The sequence below is a fragment of the Bubalus kerabau genome, chromosome X (assembly GCF_029407905.1).
Source record: "Bubalus kerabau isolate K-KA32 ecotype Philippines breed swamp buffalo chromosome X, PCC_UOA_SB_1v2, whole genome shotgun sequence".
In the NCBI taxonomy this organism is placed as follows: Eukaryota; Metazoa; Chordata; class Mammalia; order Artiodactyla; family Bovidae; genus Bubalus; species Bubalus kerabau.
In genome coordinates, this window is record NC_073647.1 from 4,565,768 (window position 1) to 4,589,323 (window position 23,556).

Consider the following 23,556-nt stretch of genomic DNA (forward strand, 5'->3'; position numbering starts at 1 on the left):
CTTTTTTGTCTCCTTCCTAAAGCAGTCTGGTGATCAGGACTAGGCAGGCAGGGAATCATTCCACTTCCTTTATTGTCTGTATCTGAGGTTCAGCCGCTGAGTACAGTGGGGATATGCCTCGCTTCACCCTCACTCTTCTGGGGTATGTTGAAGTGTTACTCACTCAGTCATGTCCAACTCTTTGTGACCCCATGGACTGTAGCTCCCCAGGCTCTTTTGTCTGTGGAATTCTCCAGGCAAGAATACTGGAGTGGGTTGCCATTTCCTTCTCCAGGGGATCTTCTGAAGCCAGGGATCAAACTCAGGTCTCCTGCATTGTAGGTGAATTCTTTACCATCTGAGCCATCTGGGGAATACTTTAATCAAATAGACTACATAATTTGTTCCTAGAAACTGTCCAGTTTACGGGGTTCTGTTCTCCATTGTCCATAGGAAAAAACAGCAAAACTCCTCCTTTACAAAAATATAAAACAATTATAGCATTTTAAGCCAATATATATTATAGAATTTGCATGCAACTGTATGACCTAGCCTTGAACTCTAAATTATTCAAATTGACAGCAAATTATTCAATTTACTGCTGCTGTGATGATCAAGCTATTTGGAGGATTCTATACGGTTCTTTTTTCCTTGTGAAAAAAAAGAAAATTCAACTGTGGTTGTTCAGTTGCTCAGTCATGTCCAACTCTTTGCAACCCGATGGACTGCAACACACCAGGCTTCTCTGTCATTCACCACCTCCCAGAGTTTGCTCAAACACATGCCCACTTATTCAGTGATGCTATCCAACCATTTCATCCTCTGTCATCCCCTTCTCTTGCCTTCAGTCTTTCCCAGCATCAGGGCTTTTTCCAATGAGTCAGTTCTTTGCATCAGATGGCCAAAGTATTGGAGTTTCAGCTTCAGAATCAGCCCTTCCAATGAATATTCAGTACTGATTTCCTTTAGGGTGGACTGGTTGGATCTCCTTGCAGTCCGAGGGACTCTCAAGAGTCTTCTCCAACACCACAGTTTCAAAGTGTTCATTCTTGGGCACTTAGCCTTCTTTATGGTCCAACTCTGGAAAAACCATAGCTTTGACTATAGGGACCTTTGTCAGCAAAGTAATGTCTCTGCTTTTTATTCAGAGTCAGGTGAGTCAGTTTTAAAGATTTTGGCTTTATTCAGTGATTCACGAGTCCAGCAGGATCCCATGTAGCAGACTGAAAGGAGCTCTGAAGAGCCATAGAAAATGGAAGCCTTTTACAGGTAGAAGGAGTCAGGTCAAGGAAGTTACTCTTAAAGAGACCTGATTGTTTCAGGCAAGCTCACCTTCCTCTGGAGCACAGCAAGGGTCTGTCAGTTGGATTACCTCACTAGTGCTGACCAGGAAATCCCAAACTTGAAAGTAATTCATATACTTTTTTACTAGTTAAGATTACCTACCTGGAAAAGGCTGCAACTTCAATTAGGCTCTATATTATAACTCAGGTGATGTGGGTTTAGCACAAGTGACTCCAGTTTGAGCCTCTTATCTCTCTCTCTCTCTTTTAAAAATATATTTGGCTGCACCATGTCTTAGCTGTGGCATGTGGGATCCAGGTCCCCGAGCAGGGGCTGTTCCTACTACCCCCTGAGCAGAGAGTCCCATCCTCTGGACCACCAGGGAAGTTCCTTGGCTGTTTTTTAACACCCGGAAACTTGGGTTTTATGAATCTCCTGTCATATTTCCCACCTGTCTTTCTCACTTAATTTCTATAATCCATGACTATTATATTTAGCTCTAGAGACCACATTTTAGACCCTTGATATTATATATTATACATTATATGTTATGTATTCTTCTATCTTATATATTATATATATTTATAGCTAACCAAGAAAATCTTGCTTTATATTGGTTTATATTTATGAAAGCTATCTGGTCATGATGTATCATATTTAGGTGTACCTTAGTTTAGGCAAATATTGAGTTTTTAGTGAAGTTTTATAAATCAATATTTCCAATTACAGTCCCATATAAAATAACTATTTTAGTCACAAAATTTGAGATTTATTATTTCCAAAAGGTAAATATAATAATATAAAATAGGATAAAATATAGCTGTGCATTGAAATGTCAATTATCTGTTTAGCTCCATAAATGATGACTTGACAAAAAGATATGGGCTGGATATTCCTCGGCCCTTTTCAGTGTTATCTGTTACACTATATCAAAATATGAAGTCCTTTTATAACTTCTTCAAGTTTTTATAAGAGGAAAATCTTCTATTATAGACTTTATAATAAAGACGTGATTTGTAGCAACACAAATGAGATGACCCATTACTGCCACCAGAAGCCATTTTCAGGCTTCCTACTGAAGTTTCAAAGCTAACTTGAGAACCTAGTCTTGCAAGCTTGAAAGCTAAGTTGGGATTGTTCAGTAAATAGGTTGGTATGTTATTCCTTCATCTAATCCATGCATGAGATATCTGTTGCCTTTGATCACACAAAATGGATAATTTTTAAAATGTCTATACTATTATGAATATATATATATGTTTCTATGCTTATAGGTTATAAAATTATTAATATATTTGTGAAGTTCTTCATTAAAAATCTTTTTTGCACCAATGAGTTTACATAATTATGGTGTATATTTGGAAATATTGACTTATTTTCTTCTCTTCACTTAAAATTATTTCCCAAGTCTCCAGGAAAGGGGCATGGGTATCTGCATATTGAATAGCCCCCAAGTGAACTTGAGAACCACTCTTAGAAGATGATACAGTGTTTCAGGTTTAAAAATAAAATTAAATTAAATTAAAAAAAAAAAGAAGATCTATAAACTCATATCAAAAAGTTCACTGTTGAGGCTCTTTTCTGACCATGTATTAAAAAATTTTTTTAAACATTTTATTACCTCTCACTTTCTGTTACATTTTGCATTTTACAACCTTTTGTTTTTCTTAATGAGTAACCGGATCTTTTCTGCTTTTTTGATATGCTGCCTTTGTAATACAGCTTTGAGGACTTGAGTCGGTAATGTTTTTCTTTGCTCTTTCTGCTTTACATCATTTTAAATAGCTAAATGTCAGTGATAAATTGGAATATGCCTGTGATTTCATATACACATACTTTTTTTGGCCATGGATGAACTATGGAATGAGGTTCGTGACATCATACAGGAGACAGGGATCAAGACCATTCGTGTAGAAAAGAAATGCAAAAAAGCAAAATGTCTGTCTGGGGAGGCCTTACAAATAGCTGTGAAAAGAAGAGAAGCAAAAAGTAAAGGAAAAAAGGAAAGATATAAGCATCTGAATGCAGAGTTCCAAAGAATAGCAAGAAGAGATAAGAAAGCCTTCTTCAGTGATCAATGCAAAGAAATAGAGGAAAACAACAGAATGGGAAAGACTAGGGATCTCTTCAAGAAAATCAGAGATACCAAAGGAACATTTCATGCCAAGATGAGCTCGATAAAGGACAGAAATGGTATGGACCTAACAGAAGCAGAAGATATTAAGAAGAGATGGCAAGAATACACAGAAGAATTGTACAAAAAAGATCTTCATGACCCAGATAATCATGATGGTGTGATCACTGACCTAGAGCCAGATATCCTGGAATGTGAAGTCAAGTGGGCCTTAGAAAGCATCACTACGAACAAAGCTAGTGGAGGTGATGGAATTCCAGTTGAGCTGTTCCAAATCCTGAAAGATGATGCTGTGAAAGTGCTGCACTCAATATGCCAGCAAATTTGGAAAACTCAGCAGTGGCCACAGGACTGGAAAAGGTCAGTTTTCTTTCCAATCCCAAACAAAGGCAATGCCAAAGAATGCTCAAACTACCGCACAATTGCACTCATCTCACACGCTAGTAAAGTAATGCTCAAAATTCTCTAAGCCAGGCTTCAGCAATATGTGAACCATGAACTTCCTGATATTCAAGCTGGTTTTAGAAAAGGCAGAGGAACCAGAGATCAAATTGCCAACATCCGCTGGATCATGGTAAAAGCAAGAGAGTTCCAGAAAAACATCTATTTCTGCATTATTGACTATGCCAAAGCCTTTGACTGTGTGGATCACAATCAACTGTGGAAAATTCTAAAAGAGATGGGGATACCAGACCACCTGACCTGCCTTTGAGAAATTTGTATGCAGGTCAGGAAGCAACAGTTAGAACTGGACATGGAACAACAGACTGGTTCCAAATAGGAAAAGGATGACTGCTCACTGGGGTCTTTTATACTAAGCTTCATCTGCCTAGTTAATTTTTGCATACTTTCTTTGCAATGATACCAACTGAATCCTAACTTTTCATTTTTACCTTGAAACACTGAGTGAAAAATGATATGGTATCTAATACTGTTAGGGAAACTTCTGTAGCAGTATTTCCTTCAATAAGTGCCTGATGGAAAATGTCTGCTTAAGTTGTTGAGGAACCTGAAATTTATTAAAAAAAAAAAAAAAAAGGAAATTAAAACTGTATGACACAGGTATTCACATAACAGTTTTGAATGACTTTGTCTCCCAAAGACTCAGAGAGAGAGACAAGCAAAAAGACACCAGGCTCTCAGTACCTGCAGACTTAATGAGTTTCGCTGTATTTACTCCTTAATCGAATACAATCTGGGTTAATCAATTCTGCTATTTTTTTTTTTTTTTACTTCAGCTCTGTATCAACAGCTCTGTAACAAATAAATAGGTGCCAACTTCTTTGTAGACAAGATGTGAGTGATGAACTAGGTATGTAACTAAGAAATAACAGGGGAGGCATTTTAGGCTGTGCTGCTAATTATATGAGCAAAAATGAGAAACTCATAGAAATGTAGCTATGTTATGTACAGGGGTTCCCTATGGCCTGATGTTTTCAATGATGCCAATGGTGTGAGACTTGTTTCTAAATCAGAAGGAAAACAAAGCATCTGGGCCAACTGAAAGACACAGCTTCAATACATTGTTACAAGAGACAAAGAGCAAAGCTGAAGGCTGTACCACTCTCATTTTTTTTTTTTTTGAAAGGTCCTGAGTCTAGTAGCTCAGCATCCATCTGCTCAAGACATTTGTGTTTATGATTGGTCCTCATGGCAGAGCCAGTTCTGCTGGCTTCCTCTTATGCAACCTCTAAAGGACTGTCTGGAAATGAACGTTTTCTCACTCTTTGACTTTTTATTAAGATTTGCTTTTCAGAGGATAGCTTTCGTTTATATGACCCTCTAGCTTCCCCCTTGTCCTACTGAACATGTCAATATTTCAACCTGTGTGAAATACGTCTTTGTCAAAATAGTATTTCCAGTGCTCTGATTTCTACAGACAGCTCAGCATGGGCAATCCCTTAATAATCACTGAATGAACAATAGTCACTCTAAACAAATATTATATTCAAATGGCATTATTTGCATTAAAGTATGGATAAAAGATATTGAATGTAAAATAATACAAGAATAATAATTCAATGAGAAAATTAATTTCCTTCATATTAAACTAAGAACTCACTATTGACTAAAATTGCTAAAAACAATCCATGCATATTTGATATTATATTCACATATGGTGAAATGACTGTACAGAAACTGAGATGTGAAATGATGTCCAGCTGTACTGGTGACTTAGGTTAAATAGTATTAACGTCTGTTTCAAATGGGTACCCTACCCACATTCTGCACTTACTGTGATTAAGTGTAAATGAACTTTCCAGGATACTAAGATGCTGAAACCGGGCCTGCATTATTCCTGATCTGTTTCAGAGAGCTTGCATGGATTGTGATTTTCAGTCTACTCCAAAGTGTTTTGACAGCCAGGCATCATGCACTCTAAAATAAATGTTAAAGTTAGGAAATGGATTACTCTAATACTGTATCACAATGTTACATTTTTTTAAACTAATAAATGACTAGGTTTTCACATAAACACTGTGCTATGCTCAATATTCTACCAATTATTATGTGGCTTAAATGAGACGTCACTGGGAATTGTATAATGCTTACTGTATATTTAAAATACCTTATACTACAAGAATGCAAGTAAGGAATTTAGAGAGAGTTTCTTACTTCCCTTCCTCTTCTCAAAAATATCAGACAGTGGATAATATATCAGAGTGGACAATACTCCAATAAGATTCCATCTTTATCTCAGGAGATAAGGAAAGGCAAGAGTCAGAGAAAACAATGAGAGGGACACTCAAGAGTTGACATGGCAGGGGGTGGTTTCCTGGAGTCAGATATTTAAGAATGAGCACCTATCTGTTTCTGGACCGGAGTTAAACTTGGATCAGAATTTTTTACTCTACAAAGATGTCTATTTGCACATTTTTATTTTGTTTTCCATTAATTTTAGGGTTTCATTAAAAAAAAATTAACAACTAGGTAATGCAGGGACTGAGAAAGAAGAAGAGTTTGTCCATCCTCTAGTAAACACAGAAGGCAGGTCACCAGTATCTTAGAGGTTAAGGTTCATGATGGTAGTTACCATACCAGTTGCCAACCAGCTCCCAGTGCTGGGAAGACAACAAAAATCGTCACCTGAATTATTAGTATCTCCCAGAGTCTCAGCAATAAACCTAATCCAAACCACCTCCTTGGGCTTCCCTCATAGCTCAGCTGGTAAAGAATATGCCTGCAATGCAGGAGATCCGGGTTCGATTCCTGGGTCAGGAAGATCCCCTGGAGAAGGGACAGGCTACCCATTCCAGTATTCTGGCCTAGAGAATGCCATGGACTGCAAAGAGTCGAATATGACTGAGCGACTTTCACTTTCTCTCAAACTGCCTCTTTAGTTTTTGGAAGTGCCATGAAATTTACTTTCATAAAGAAAATAATTCTATTTAAGATCCTTTAATGTCTAACTCTACCTCTGAAATATATCTTATCAAAATAAGCAAGTAATCTTTTCCTTAGGATCCCAAGTATTTATTTCACTAAGACTTACACAGCAAAAAGAAGAAAGAAAGAATATATAATGCATGTTGCAATTACTGTTTGGGATTTCTGTTTACATTACTAACTGAGGTGAATATTGATAGGTTGTAGACAAAAGTACACAACTGACAGTTGTCCTCACTTGACAATTTCCTGCCTTCCCCTGGATCTAGTCTTTTCTCACATCCTTCAGAAGAGACAAGCATCTGTTCTAGGATTTGACCGGAAATGGTGCACATCAGTCTAACCATTACCCTTTGGGAAACTTAAAAAAAATGTATCACTTCACATCAGGTTAATTTCAACTTTGAGTTCAGAAGCATTAAATAAACCATGGGTATCTTTTTTTTTCTTTTTTTTTTAATTTTATTTTTAAACTTTACAATATTGTATTAGTTTTGCCAAATATCGACATGAATCCGCCACAGGTATACCTGTGTTCCCCATCCTAAACCCTCTTCCTTCCCCCCTCCCCATACCCTCCCTCTGGGTCGTCCCAGTGCACCAGCCCCAAGCATCCAGTATCGTGCATCGAACCTGGACTAGCGACTCATTTCATACATGATATTATACATGTTTCAACTAGATGCCCATCAGCAGATGAATGGATAAGAAAGATGTGGTACATATACACAATGGAGTATTACTCAGCCATTAAAAAGAATACATTTGAATCAATTCTAATGAGGTGGATGAAACTGGAGCCTATTATATAGAGTGAAGTAAGCCAGAAAGAAAAACACCAATACAGTATACTAAATCATGGGTATCTTAAGGCTAACTCAAAAGGAAGCATCTAGGTTTTGCATGGCATGATTAAGACTGCCCTCTGTTGGAAGAGAAGAAACAAAGAGGGAATTGCACTGCAATGGGAATTACCTTGTTATGTGTCTTTTCCCCATGTATCTAAAGTGAACAAACATACTCTAGAAAGAAAAACAGCAGCATGCTAGTACCATATTACCATACTTTGCATTTTAACAAATAATATTTGAAAATTCATGTGTTACAAAGAATGGCCTATTTAAAATCATATTACAAGAATATGTTTTGGTATACACAAATAAATATACAACCACCAGCCATATTATATCACTCTACATTTATTTGCTGCAGTTACTTCAGCACCAAAAAGTCTCAGGTCTTCATATACAATTCTAATGACATATTTTTTAAAAACATATCAATGCAAATCATCCTTCGAGCTTTATAGTGTGTGTCATAGCAAAGGTCTCTAATATAGTCATTAACACCTAAAAAGGTTCTTAAGCCCTAAAAATTGTGGCAATTGCTATATTTTTTATATGGCATTAAACCACCTTCTAGTATAGAAAACCCCAAACATACAAAAGTAGAGAGGACAGCAAACTAAACCCCACATACCCAGCACCCACCAGCTTCAACAATTATCAACTCATGGCCACTCTTGTTTAACTTCTACCCCAAACAGGTCCTCCCCCCTCCCTCCACACTTACTACCTCGTCCATAATTTTACAGTAAATCCCCAACAACAACATCTATTTTCATTAGTGAATATTTCATTTTTAGAGTGTTTTTTTTTAATCCTGCTTTGTTTGCAAATATTTTCTCCAAATGTTTTGCTGGACATGCACATACACTATCATATATGTTATGTGTACTATTTATTTTAAAATGTATTTAGAAATTACACATCACTCTAATTTCTCTTTTACCTTTCAACAAAATAGCTCAGCAAACAATACAGGACAACTTCCCTCCTCTACTTAGGAAAAACTCAAGTACCTTGGAATATATATACATGTACACACAAACACATTTCTGAAGTGGGTAGAATTACTTGGCTCTATCTAAGGATACACATTCTAAACTCCAACATTTAAGGGGCTCCATTAAGCCAGCATCTGCTCTAAATGAATGATTAGGACAGCTGGTGCCACTTCCAGTTTTCCAGATCACACAAAGATTCCTGACGGTCTGCAAAGATGGGCTATTATTAGCTAGAGTTTTCTATAATACCACAAGTATTTCGTTCACATGTTTTGCTTCTATGTGTGAAGAAGCTATATGTCAACCTATAAACTATGAAAATAGTTTAACATTCCCTACATTATGTACAAATATGCTGATGAAAACAAAAAAGGAGTAATAGTTCATTAACTATACACATTAAGCTCCCAAAAATAAGAGGAAATTTTATGAAAATAAGACAACTTACTCTAGAAGTATGAGAATGTTTATGAGCTCCTGGGGAGATACCTTGTTCCAGTAAGTTAAGAGTGTATCTGAAAATGGAATAAAGTGTTACAGCTTGAAATAGCAGAGACCATAACAGCAAATATTAATAGCACAGTGAATTCCAAAGTACCAATAACTTTAGTTTCAATAACCATCAACTCATAACCAGTTCTGTCTCATCTGAATCCTGCCCTCCTATCTCATCTCACTGCCCAATACCCACACTACACTCGATTGAATTAATTCCAAATATACTGCTAAATCTGTAATTATTTTCAACTTTAACAATTATTTTTATTTACTTTATAAATGTTCTTTTTGATGGCTTATCATCCCTGAAGACAGGAAGCGAAGTAGACCTGGGGTTTTTCTTAAAATTTTATGCAAGATGGTGCATTTATGTGCATTGTTCCGAAGGCAGGGTCAAGCACCTTTGCCTGCTAGTCAAAGGACTCGGAAAACCACAAAGTTGGAGAACTTGAGAGGAAAAGTGATAACTTATTTTCCTCTTTCTCTTTGGTTATTAACCCTGAAGTTCTAGCAATATACATACATACCACACAGATTCGTGGAACAACTATTTTAGATATAAAAGCCCCTAAACCTATCACATATACTTCTCTTTTGAGTAGTTCTTTTTTTTAACTTCCAACACACTCACTGAAACTTTTTTAAAAGAAAAATATTACCCCCACTTAACCTTCCATTCCGTTTTGTAACCTATTCACATATAGCTAATGGTGTCAGCAGTTTCACGTCTAAATTTTAAAAACCTAGTGAAAGTGTTACTCAGTCGTGTCCGACTCTTTGTGATCACATGGACAGTAGCCTCATTGGGCTCTTCTGTCCATGGAATTCTCCAGGCAGGAATACTGGAGTGGGTTGCCATTTCCTTCTCCAGGGGATCTTCCCAATCCAGAGTTTGAACCTGGCTCTCCCACATTGCCGGCAGACTCGTTACCTACTGCTGCTGCTGCTAAGTTGCTTCAGTCGTGTCCGACTCTGTGCAACCCATAGATGGCAGCCCACCAGGCTTCCCGTCCCTGGGATTCTCCAGGCAAGAACACTGGAGTGGGTTGCCATTTCCTTCTCCAATGCATGAAGGTGAAAAGTGAAAGTGAAGTCGCTCAGTCGTGTCCGACTCTAGCGACCCCATGGACTGCAGCGTACCAGGCTCCTCCGTCCATGGGATTTTCTAGGCAAAAGTACTGGAGTGGGGTGCCATTGCCTTCTCCGCATTACCTACTGAGATACCAGCAAAGCTCTAGCATGGCAATTCTGTAACTGATTACTGTTGCGATCCATGCTAGAGCTTTGTGGTGTCAGCAAAGCTCTAGCATGGATCGCAACAGTAATCAGTTACAGAATTGCCAGTCTCCAGAGAGCCTCCGAATCTAGGAATGGACCACTAAGCAATGTTGCCTAAACGGAGGGGTGACAGGGAGGAACGAGTGCCTGGCTTTTGACTTTATGTCCAACTTGGGTATTTGTGGTTTTCAATGATTATAAAATATTGACTGTCAGGAATAAAGATGCTAAAATCGGGTCAAATTAATTTGTTTCAAAAATAAAGCAAGGGGTAAGTTCCGACCCGCCCCCCCCCCCATTTTGGGACGCACTTCAGCTCAGCGGGGCTTTCCCAGAAGTCACTGCGTTTCTGGTCTCTCTAGTCTCCAGTCAGGCACAGGGTGGCTTGAAGGCGCCATCTTCCCTGCCTTGTGCCTTCGCTGTTCTCGGCAAAGGAGGCTGGTATGTCGTTCCAGCCCCCCACCTACGTCCTGCTGTCCACCCCTGAGCCATCTGTGATCCATCCTCTCGCCCACCCAGTTCCCTGAGACCACTTCACAGGTCTTTAAAAGCGGTGAAACTCTCCATCCGTCAGCGGCCCAGTTCTAGTTGACGGCCCTTCCGCCATTTTTTGGTGGTGCCTGTCTCCACTATTGGACAATCCCAGTCAGAGAATCAAGATGGAGGCAGGGGACGTGGGTCAAGAAGACAGGGAACGTGGGCAGAGCTCTTCTGAAGAAGATACAATGCAGAGGGTTAGCCTCTGTGATGTGTCTTCTGAAGATTTTAAAAAAACCTGGCTAACACTAAAAGAGCTCCATGACAGAGAGCTACGCCGACTTCAGGGGAAGATAACCAGTTTGAGGAAAGAGCGATTGTCAGACGGGAGGAGGACAGGCTCCATACCCAGAATGAAAGAGTTGATGGAGCAAAAGAGAGTCCTGAATGACACTATCCATGACTTGCGAGGTCAGTTAAATGCGAAAGTATGTGATCGCTGTACAGTAAATGAAACATACAGAAATACACTACAGCAAGAATTTTATGATATCCAACAACAAAATCTGAAATTTATTGGTGAGCTCACAGCAGAAAGGAATAAATTAAGAGAAGAAAACAAGCAACTTTTGGCTAGGCTCAAGAGGAAACAGCCACAGTCTCGCCGTTCTTCTTCTGATAGTGACGATGACTCCGTCCCTGGGTCTCAAAAGAGCGAGTCAGTTATTTCGATCAGGGACCCTCTGCCTGGACCTGAGAGGCATGTGGCTCTCAAAATGAAAACACAAACAAAAACCAAACAGATGAAAGCTCGAGGGAAAAAGAAACAGCCACACAGTTCCGAGCTTCAGGTTCCATTGTACAGTCAGGACGTCTTTGAGGTGCCAGAGAGCCCTCAGGAGAAGATTTCCTCTAACAGCACTAAGACTATCACAATAAGCAGTGGCAGTCAGAAGTCATCTAGCACTGTTCCTTCAGCGTCTACACTCGGCCCTCAGACAGTGTATGGATTTCAAGATGACTCCAGCCTTCCTGATGCCAGGCTTGGCCGTCCACAAAGCAAATCCATTTTCACACAGAGGACCTCCCCACAGAGGATCTCCACACCAAACCCTGGAACTGAGACTGATTTCCCTTGGAGCCTTTCCAGTATTTCTCCAGAAAAAGACCTCCGTACTGAAATATTATCTGAAACTTCAGAGGAAAGTATGATTGACTACAGCAAAAGCATATTTTCTCCTTTTACACAGAGAGATGAAAACACCACTTTACATCTATTTCCTTTAGACTATACTTCAAGCTCTACTGTGCAAAGACCATCATTTGGTGTTTTTCACGTTTCAATGATAGAGAGCAGTAGCCAGACACCTTGCAGTGAACAGTCCACAGCAAGGAAGGATACAAATGTTGCTAAAGGTGCAGCCCATGATGCTGATAAGCCACAAGGTGAGTCTCAGGCTTGCACTTCGGGGTCTTCAATAAAGAGAAAAGTCAAGATACAGTTAGGAAAAGGGGGGAAGTAGCTATCACTCCATCTCTCTCTTAAGGAGACTGCTTTTCTTTTCCAAGAGGACAGTCTTCCTATCAATTCAGACTTTAACATTTGTATTCAGACTATGTAACTGATAATTCCTGACTTTGATTCTACTTCCCAGAATATAATATACAGGCAAAAAGTTGGGCAAATGACTAAGACTTTGAAACAGTGACTTATTGCCAGTTAATAAAATTCAGCTACAAAGAGAGAGACTTAGTTTTCAGAATCCCTCTACTTCTATATAAAAGTGTAGAGATGATCATCTTTTTGTTGAAATTAAGCTGCTAGTGTCTGTGAGTCCGTGTGTGCCATGCTGAGTTGGTTTAGTTGTGTCCTAGTTTTTGCAACACTGTGGACTGTAGCCTGCCAGGCTCCTCTGTCCGTGGGATTCTCTAGAAGAATATGGCAGTGGGTTGTCATGCCCTCCTCCTGGGGATCTTCCCATCCATGGAGTCTCTTAGACTCTTGCATTGGCAGGTGAGTTCTTTATTACTGGTGCCACCTGGGAAGCCCTGATGAGTCAATAAGAATGCTTAAAAAAAAAGAAAGCCAAGAGAACACCTAAAAGGCCTGGACTGTAAGAGTTCAACCCTGAAATACATATAAAGTGAAATACTTACTGGACTTGACAAGGTAACTACAATACTTACACTGAGAAAGATTCAGCTGGGAAGCCCTTATGAGTCAATAAGAAGGCTTAAAAAAAGAGAAAGCCAAGAGAACACCTAAAAGGCCTGGACTGTAAGAGTTCAACCCTGAAATACATATAAAGTGAAATACTTACTGGACTTGACAAGGTAACTACAATACTTACACTGAGAAAGATTCAGAAGCAGATATTTTTCAGAATAAAATGAGCATGACTTTACAGATACCATACAGCATGACTTAAATTACAAAAGAGAAGATGTGACACAGACTGTATACTAGTTATGAAAATTTGCTTTTAAAAATCAAAAAGCGAGAGCAGAACAAGGAAAAGCCTCATTAACAAAGACCAACTATTTAGCAAGCAGGGTCAGCATTTACAAGAGGAGACCTCAAGAAACAAAGCAGTTATGGTTTTACGCATAACATAAAGCAGCCAGTGGCTTGTCACGGGTTGTCAGTGTGTGTGCACACGTGCACATGCGCTTGCATACGTATGCAAGTGTGCACATGTGTACTGGAGTGGAGGAGGGGAGAACTACTCAGCAATGCATGTCCCTCTCCTCCTTTTTCTCTCCTCCCCTACCACCCTCATTTTCCCTGGGCTCTGGTGGTATTCAACTCCTTTTTTCTTTACAGTTTTTCTTTGCCCTTCTATCCTTGAACCTCTAGAGAAACCAAGTTATTGAGTGAATTCATGTGCCATTAAACTCATTCTTTTAAAGAGAGCACAATACAGTAGTTTATGGTATATTTAAAAACTTGTAAAACCATCACCGCAGTTTTAGAATATCTTCATCACCCTTTAAAAAAGCCCATACATAAGAGCAGTCACTTTCTACATTCCCCCACTTTTTAGCTTGTGGGGAGACAAAAACAATAAGCTGTGGCTATGATTGTTAATTTGATCCATTATTTCTTGGAATGAAATACCACCAGGGTTGAAAATTATCGCCCTTTACATATTTCTTTCCCAAAACATGGAAGCTTATAACATAGTCTCAATAATCTTTGACTTTTACTCTAAATCATACATTCTAAGTAGTTGAAGATTCTAGTTTTTTAAAACTGTTTTATTAATGTACTTTAGAATTAACTCTTCATATCTAGCTTTTGATGTGTTTCAATCTCTCTAGCAAGTTAACTATCAACACATTTTATGTTTTTATATCCTGCATTGTTACAAAAAATGTTCAATACTAAGAACAAAATATAGAAAATAGGTAAAATTTACTGTATTATGATTTGACTTTTATTCTAAATCATACATTGTTAGTACTTGAAGATTCTACTTATTTAAAACTCTTTTGTTAATGTATTTTAGAATTAACTAGTCATATCTAGCTTTTGATGTGTTTCAATCTCTCTAGCAAGTTAACTATCAACTCATTTTATGTTTTTATATTCTGTATTATTACAAAAATGTTTAAGATAATATTTACTAAAAACAAAATAGAAAATAAGTAAAATTTACTATATGATGATTTGACTTTTACTGTAAATCATACATTCTAAGTGCTTGAAGATTCTAGTTACTTAAAACTTTTATTAATGTACTTTATAATTAAGTATTAATATCTAACTTTTGATGTTTTTCAATCTGGCAAGTTAACTATCAACTTATGTTTTTATATTCTGCATTATTACAAAAAATGTTTAATATTTACTAAAAACGAAATAGAAAATAAGTTAAAATTTAACTACTCTATTATGATGGTCAAAACCCGGGTGCTTTTATGTACTTCACGTCTGCTTGCTTTTTTTTTAAGAACATTTATTTGGCCACACAGGGTCTTAGGTGTCGTATGTGGGATCTACTTCCCTGTCCAGAAATTGACTGGGACCCCTGCATTTGCAGTGCAGCGTCTTAGCTACAGGGAAATCCCTAGGTTTTTTGTTTGTTTTGTTTTGGGGGGTCTTTGGGGTGGTTTTATGATTTTTTTTCCTTTTGAGCAAAAGTAGAAAAGGAAGAAAGAGGAAGGAATTGTGTAAACAAAGGTGGTACTTGGAATGAGATAAAACCTTCTGATTTTACTTCCAAAGGACATGCAGTTTATGAAAATCCTTTGCTTATATTCTATTATATATGGTAAAGAGGAAATGGTAAATTATAAATAATAAAATTATACATCAAGGTAAAGAGAACAGCCTGGAAAAGAACCTGACACCATACAAATCTGTATAATGTTCCTGTGAAGATAACGACAGCATTCCTTACCCTCAGAGAACCCTTCCTGTCTTTTTCCTTGCGTTTGATTTTGTAAATCCTGGGTCAAATAAAAGCTACAGTGTTAAATATGACTTTTGATTATTGTTATTTTCTCCTGTTTACATTGGTCATTTAATGCATTCTATGCTGTGCATGAAAAAAATACTCTAGCACTTCTAAAACTATTGCCTCACTTTAGTAAGTAAATGTTAGTCACTCAGTCGTGCCCAACTCTTTGCCACCCCATGGACTGCAGCCCACCAGGCTCCTCTGTCCATGAGATTTTCCAGGCAAGGATACTGGAGTGGGTTGCCATTTCCTTCTCCAGGGGATCTTTCCAACCCAGGGATCGAACCCGGTCTCTTGCACTACAGGCATATACTTTATTGACTGAGACACAAGGGAAGCTTTAGAAATTAATTTTAAAGAAAAATAATTATTTCAAAGAATCAAACCTGTATGATGGAAATGAATCTATTCTTTTTTTTTTAATTTTATTTTTAAACTTTCAAATATTGTATTAGTTTTGCCAAATATTGAAATAAATCCACCACAGGTATACATGTGTTCCCCATCCTGAACCCTCCTCCCTCCTCCCTCCCCATACCATCCCTCTGGGTCGTCCCAGTGCACCAGCCCCAAGCATCCAGTATCGTGCATCGAACCTGGACTGGCAACTCGTTTCATACATGATATTATACATGTTTCAATGCCATTCTCCCAAATCTTCCCACCCTTTCCCTCTCCAACAGAGTCCATAAGACTGTTTTATACATCAGTGTCTCTTTTGCTGTCTCATACACAGGGTTACTGTTACCATCTTTCTAAATTCCATATATATGCGTTAGTATACTGTATTGGTGTTTTTCTTTCTGGCTTACTTCACTCTGTATAATAGGCTCCAGTTTCATCCACCTCATTAGAACTGATTCAAATGTATTCTTTTTAATGGCTGAGTAATACTCCATTGTGTATATGTACCATACCTTTCTTATCCATTCATCTGCTGATGGACATCTAGGTTGCTTCCATGTCCTGGCTATTATATGTTAAAATATAGGAACATTCTAAGGTCAAAGTCTTCAAAGTTCTGTTTGTAATGTGCCTGTGTCCTACATGCAGATGATGGTCAAATATTTGTTACATGAACTTGTGAACCTGTGACGGTGGAGTGCAGTCTATGATTAATATGCTGGTAACTCACCTTCAGAAATCATTTTTACTATATACAAATAGCACATCAAGAGGCTTCTGATTTCATATTGATCCAATCGGTTATACTGGGATACACTACTCCTTGTAGAACTCTGCCGAGTCTGTAATACAAAGATAAGGCTTTTGTGAAACAATGCTGGTATTTTAGCTTCCCATAGCCTTTAACTCAATAACATTTTAGTCCTGTTTGGGAAACTTCTAAGCACGTCACAGATAACCACATTTGGAAGGTAAATGGGCTGAATCTTTGTTGCTACTGCACCTAGTAATATCACTGGAAATTATCTTGCAGTCTTCATCAAGATATGGCCATGAATATACGGTGTATGTTTCATTCCCTAAGTCCTGTGTTTTAGTAAGGTAACGTTTAAATCATATGTGGGTATTCTAGGAAAAATAGCCTTTATGTCAAGGAGAAACTTACATTTTAAACTTTTTAACTTGAATCTCTCATTAAGAGTTTATTAAAATTCAACTTCTAAATGATAGTTCAGAAAAATCCATCTTAAAAGGAAGCTTAATAATATTACAAGATAATTTTACTAAGAAGGACCCAGTAATACTTCAAAATTGGAGCCTCTACAAAGTAGTGATGTTCCTATTATTTAGTGACTTTTGTTTAAATATCAGTTAAGCATGACAAGATCTGACTTATTCGGGGATTTATATGAATACAGTAATAACAGTGTCCTAAAGAATTTACCCTTGTTAGAAACCAGTGCTTTCAGCTGAGCTAACCTGGGCTGAGGCTATAGACTTCCAATGTAGGAGTTACTAAAAACTTTTACTTGGGACAAAACATCTAGGTTCGGAATGCTTGCTAGCTGTGTGACTACTGGCAAGTCATTAACCTCTTTGTCCTTTGTGTGCCTTACCCATGACAGTATCTGTTGTCTTATTTCTACATGGTGTGAACTAAGAACTTTATGATTAAATAAAGCCCATGGGGTAGCAAAGCGTTGGATATAATTTAGCGAATGAACAACAACCATGGGCAAAGACTCAAGGTAGTCTATATAGAGTGGTTCTCAAGTGGATGGTTCCCAACCAGCAGCGTCAGCATCACCTGGGAACTTAGAAATACAAATGAGCAGGCCCCCAGACCGACAGAAACAGGATGAAGCTCAGCTCTCTATTTGTATTTTTTTTTGGAATTTCATTCATTTATTTTTTTAATTTAAATTTATTTATTTTAATTAGAGGCTAATTACTTTACAATATTGTATTGGTTTTGCCATACATCAACATGAATCTTCCACAGGTGTACACGTGATTTTTTATAAAGTCACCCAGATGATTCTGATACACAGTGAGAACACCATGATCTAGGAGAAGAAGTGCTGAAATTAGAAAACTTGGGTTTAGGTCTGGCCCTGCCATAGTTGTCTGGCTGCCCTAAGTCACAATCCCAGTTTTCATTTGTAAATTCAGAGTTGGAATTTATTATTTTTATGGACCCTTCTAACTAATTTTATATGGTTCTATGATTTCATGTAGCAGCATGACAAGGCTTTACTGGTCTAAAATGAGGTTTCTCTATCTCGAGGCTGACCTATCCCAAACTTTAACGTTAGGCTTGAAACAATCTCATGGAAAAGTTGGTATATTCTGATTAAGTGATTCTGGGATGTTGAGATTATCAATCTGGGGACCTAATTTTTTTTTCATCCCAAGTTAAGGTCATTATTCTTAGAAAAGAATAAAAAGCTGAATTAATCCTGCCAGGGAGTGATTTAAGTGATAAGGGTATATTAGGCGTTTTAAATTTGAACCTTCCCTCTCTAGAACAGGTTTACAGATTCAAAGTTAGAACTCTGAAAGATGAATACCTTATCCTCTGTAAACAGTTTTTAAGATATCCAAGTAGCAGCTGCCAGGATAGGAAGGAACTGCTACATTATGGGATACTTTTTATAGATATAGTATAGACTACAGGAGAGTAGAGAGCTCCTTATGTACATAAAAAGAAAGACTGTCATAGTTAAAACATCACCAGGGTTAACCTATATATTTTAGGGTCTTACATTTTCACCAGTGCTGCCCTGATCTGGAAATCCGGTTGCTCCTTCTGGGATGAGGGAACCTCTTGAATCTTCCCTCTTAATTCCATGTCCGTTTTGAAAAGACCCATAAGCTGGAAAAAGCCAAGTCCTTGTTAGCAACAGGAGGAACTGTCAAAAATAGTTTGAAAACTAAGTACTGGGTTAATTGGGCTTCCCAGGTGGTGCTAGTGTTAAAAACCTGCCTGCCAATGCAGGAGGCATAAGAGATGCAAGTTGGATCCCTGGGTTGGGAAGATCTCCAGGAACAGGGCATGGCAGCCCACTCCAGTATTCTTGACTGGAGGGAGGAGGACAGAGGAGCCTGGCAGGCTACAGTCCATAGGCTCACAGAGAATTGGACATGACTGAAGTGGCTCAGCACTGGGTTAATTTTGGTAATTTTGGTTAATTTTACCAAATACCTATTTCTTTTACCAAATATCTATTTCATATTTTAAGAAATAGATCTTGGGCATCTAAAATGTGAATTTTATATACTATATTAAAACACCATAGGAAGCCAAATAAAGTGTAAGCAAGTTGTTTTACCTCGAAACACTTAACATTATGAAACTACAAGATATTCCTTGGAAGTCATAACATAAAGGCAAACAATGAGACAATTTTATAGTTAAGGAAACTTTGGCCCAGAAAAGGGAAGTCTCTTGTCCAAGACTGGAGACAGATAAGAGGATTGGGAAACTAGTGTTTTTCTCATTATCCTCCATTTTCTTAGTATACTAAGCTACTTTTTTCTATAACCTGAAACAAGGAAACCTAAGCAAAGAAACATGGCACAAATTGTGAGTCAGATTTTAATTAAACTTTGGTAGAGATCATGCTATATATAGTTTTATCACGAAATATTTCAAAAAATATAGAAAAGTATAGGGTACATTTCTAGATAGCCATACCATGTATAATCTTTAAAGGAAGGACTTAATTACCAGTGTCTTTGTCAGTGCTCAGACTCCCTCTATTTGTAGGTGAAGTGAAGCCACATGCAAACTCATCCCTGGATGCCTGTAACACAATGTGATATCTCTGTCACTTAAACAAATTTGTACACTAGGATAAGAAATCAGAATTATCAGAATGAAAGGGTACCCCAATTTTAAACAAAGCTCACTGCGAAAGTCTAAATCAGGTATCAGTACTGGTATTTAGGTGATTTCTCTTTTAAAAATGGATCTGAGTATACTGTTATAACTATGACCTCTGGCAAAGTGATACAACTCTAGGTGGCTGGTAAAAGCTGCAACTCGTGTGGTCTGAACATGGTTCCATTCTCCTCCTTGAACCAAAGGCAGTACTAGAAGGAGAGCTGTGACCAGAGGCCCTACATGAACTTGAGCTGCAAAAGAAAGAACAGGTAAGTGAAATATTTCCACATATCAGTGTTGAATGTTGTGGAGTGAGCATAAGCATGAGTGACTGTGAAGAAAGGCTCGCTTGACACTCGCTTGACACCAGGTAGGTGATGCAGCATCTGCATTTAGCTGATTTGCATAATTGGGAGCTACAGGCAATCAAGCCCTCAGTGAGGCTTAAAAGCAGCTTTCTCAGGAACCCGGGGCAGGCTTGACAAATCTGCAGACATTTATTATGGGGAATTTCCAAAGGAAGCTGTGAGGAACACAGTTTTTCCTGCCACCCACTCAGCTACTGAACATGTGATGGGGATCTTTGGCCATACAGAGCATGGAGTGGGGGTAGGGCAGGAGCTATTCACCCTACTGGGCAAACTATAAAGTACACACCACATTTTAAAATGGTGACTGGTCAATGGAGCATGTCTGGAAGATTGTAACCGAGAATGTAAAGGGTTTGAAACAACAAATGATGAAGTGGAGCTAGCTGGTCTGGAGAAACATTTAGAAGGGACATGTATGAAGGGATACTGTGTGGAGGTAGAAGTGCATGTGCTCTGTGTACCTCTAGAAGGCAAAACCAGGACAAGTGGATAGAAAATCATGTAGATCAAATGCAAGAAGGAAAGTTCAAATACAACTATGGCTAAAGGTTGTTTTTGCCAAGTGGGAGACTGATCATCTCCAATGTTCCCTGCAACTCTAAGATTCTAAGGGGAGAAAGAAAACACAGACCACCCATGATGAGTTAAAAGCCGCTCGCCAGAAGTGCTGAAACAAGGCTGTCAAAGGGAGGGAGAGGTGAAGGAATATAGTTTAAGGCCTGGAGCCTAACATTTTGGAAAGTGAATGTTTTGTTCAGTTTTCCAGGTGAATAAATAGATGAAGGCATATAACAGCAGCAAATCTTAAAAACAACACACTGAGCACAAGGGATTCTTGGTGTTCCCTTGGACCTCATTACTCAAAGTATGGTCCTTAGACCAGAAAGAGCCAAAAGTTTGTTTGAAACGTATAATCTCAAATTCCACCCCAGGGCTATTTCATTAGAATTTATCTTAATTCCCCAGATGATCTATATGCACATTAAGATTTGAGAAGTACTGCTACAGGAAAAAGTATAAATTTAAAATGTTGTAAAAGGTGAACTATTGAGACCATACAGCATATGACCCTAGTTCCAAATGCAGTCAATAAACAGGATAAAATGCCAACAGAAATACATCACGAATTGTCTTAATTCACTCTTCACAAAGCTAAGTAACTGTTATTATTTTATTTTTCATATGGCTTTGATTTCAAGAGCTTATACCATCATCACCATTTTTCGGCAGTTCTCTAATTTTCCAGTGTCCTACTATGGTTTTTCCAGTAGTCATGTATGGATGTGAGAGTTGGACTATCAAGAAAGCTGAGTGCCGAAGAATTGATACTTTTGAACTGTGGTGTTGGAGAAAACTCTTGAGAGTCCCTTGGACAGCAAGGAGATCCAACCAGTCCATCCTAAAGGAGATCAGTCCTGAGTGTTCATTGGAAGGACTGATGCTGAAGCTGAAACTCCAATACTTGAGCCACCTGATGCCAAGAACTGACTCATTTGAAAAGACCCTGATGCTGGGAAAGATTGCAGGCAGGAGGAGAAGGGGACAACGGAGGATGAGATGGTTGGATGGAATCACTGACTCAATGGACATGAGTTTGAGTAAACTCCGGGAGTTGGTGATGGACAGGGAGACCTGGCATGCTGCAGTTCATGGTGTCACAAAGAGTCGGACATGACTGAGCAACTGAACTGAACTGAGCTGACTTAATATTTGAGAGGCAGTATAGTCTAGGAGCACAGATTTTGAATTTTAGATACACATGAATCCCAGCGCTCTTGTTACTAGTGACTTGATTGTGATCAAATCACTTAACCATAGTTTTCTCTTTACTAACATGAGGATAATAACAGTAATATAAATTCATGTGAGCTAATATTTAATATAGTGTCTGGCATATACTGAGTCCTCAATAAATTTTAGCTATGATTCTTAATATTATAGCTTCTAGATGGGATTTCATTTCAGTTCAGATAGTAATTACTAGAGAAGGAGATACTACACCCTTCTTAGGTGAACAGGAACACAGGTAAAACACATGCAGTCAGGGCAAACACATTAAAAGTTTTGTCTGCACAAAAGACAGAAAACCATCTAAGAATCAATTAACAGAAGACAGGTTAGACAAATAAAATAAGGTGTATTCATATGATAGCATACTATGCAGATTTTTTTTAGGTTTTTTTTTATTTTATTTTATTTTTAAACTTTACATAACTGTATTAGTTTTTCCAAATATCAAAATGAATCCGCCACAGGTACACATGTGTTCCCCATCCTGAACCCTCCTCCCTCCTCCCTCCCCATTCCATCCCTCTGGGTCGTCCCAGTGCACCAGCCCCAAGCATCCAGTATTGTGCATCGAACCTGGACTGGCAACTCGTTTCATACATGATATTTTACATGTTTCAATGCCATTCTCCCAAATCTTCCCACCCTCTCCCTCTCCCACAGAGTCCATAAGACTGTTCTATACAACAGTGTTTCTTTTGCTGTCTCGTACACAAGGTTATTGTTACCATCTTTCTAAATTCCATATATATGCGTTAGTATACTGTATTGGTGTTTTTCTTTCTGGCTTACTTCACTCTGTATAATAGGCTCCAGTTTCATCCACCTCATTAGAACTGATTCAAATGTATTCTTTTTAATGGCTGAGTAATACTCCATTGTGTATATGTACCACTGCTTTCTTATCCATTCATCTGCTGATGGACATCTAGGTTGCTTCCATGTCCTGGCTATTATAAACAGTGCTGCGATGAACATTGGGGTACACGTGTCTCTTTCCCTTCTGGTTTCCTCAGTGTGTATGCCCAGCAGTGGGATTGCTGGGTCATAAGGCAGTTCTATTTCCAGTTTTTTAAGCAATCTCCACACTGTTCTCCATAGTGGCTGTACTAGTTTGCATTCCCACCAACAGTGTAAGAGGGTTCCCTTTTCTCCACACCCTCTCCAGCATTTATTACTTGTAGACATTTGGATCGCAGCCATTCTGACTGGTGTGAAATGGTACCTCATAGTGGTTTTGATTTGCATTTCTCTGATAATGAGTGATGTTGAGCATCTTTTCATGTGTTTGTTAGCCATCTGTATGTCTTCTTTGGAGAAATGTCTATTTAGTTCTTTGGCCCATTTTTTGATTGGGTCATTTTTCTGGAGTTGAGCTGTAGGAGTTGCTTGTATATTCTCGAGATTAGTTGTTTGTCAGTTGCTTCATTTGCTATTATCTTCTCCGATTCCGAAGGCTGTCTTTTCCCCTTGCTAATAGTTTCCTTTGATGTGCAGAAGCTTTTAAGGTTAATTAGGTCCCATTTGTTTATTTTGGCTTTTATTTCCAATATTCTGGGAGGTGGGTCATAGAGGATCCTGCTGTGATGTATGTCAGAGAGTGTTTTGCCTATGTTCTCCTCTAGCAGTTTTATAGTTTGTGGTCTTACATTGAGATCTTTAATCCATCTTGAGTTTATTTTTGTGTATGGTGTTAGAAAGTGTTCTAGTTTCCTTCTTTTACAAGTCATTGACCAGATTTCCCAGCACCACTTGTTAAA

At 38.3% G+C, this 23,556-nt stretch overlaps 1 protein-coding gene and 1 long non-coding RNA gene across 3 annotated transcripts in view; one reads left to right on the plus strand and one right to left on the minus strand.

Moving 5' to 3' along the window:
* The window catches only part of LOC129640276 (uncharacterized), a 51,096-nt gene extending 31,469 nt beyond the window's left edge, over nucleotides 1-19,627 (minus strand). The window contains exons 1-5 of one of the 2 annotated variants that reach the window (XR_008708717.1): nucleotides 19,482-19,627; nucleotides 18,517-18,626; nucleotides 16,482-16,593; nucleotides 9,079-9,145; nucleotides 8,073-8,837 (exon numbers count right to left, since the gene is read on the minus strand). This is a non-coding gene — a long non-coding RNA (uncharacterized LOC129640276). Of the gene's footprint in view, nucleotides 1-8,072; nucleotides 8,838-9,078; nucleotides 9,146-16,481; nucleotides 16,594-18,516; nucleotides 18,627-19,481 lie in introns of those variants that run through there. The other variant, XR_008708718.1, reaches the window with a different exon arrangement.
* The window catches only part of LOC129640273 (dedicator of cytokinesis protein 11-like), a 198,933-nt gene that overhangs the window by 60,890 nt on the left and 114,487 nt on the right, over nucleotides 1-23,556 (plus strand). The window lies entirely within an intron of this gene.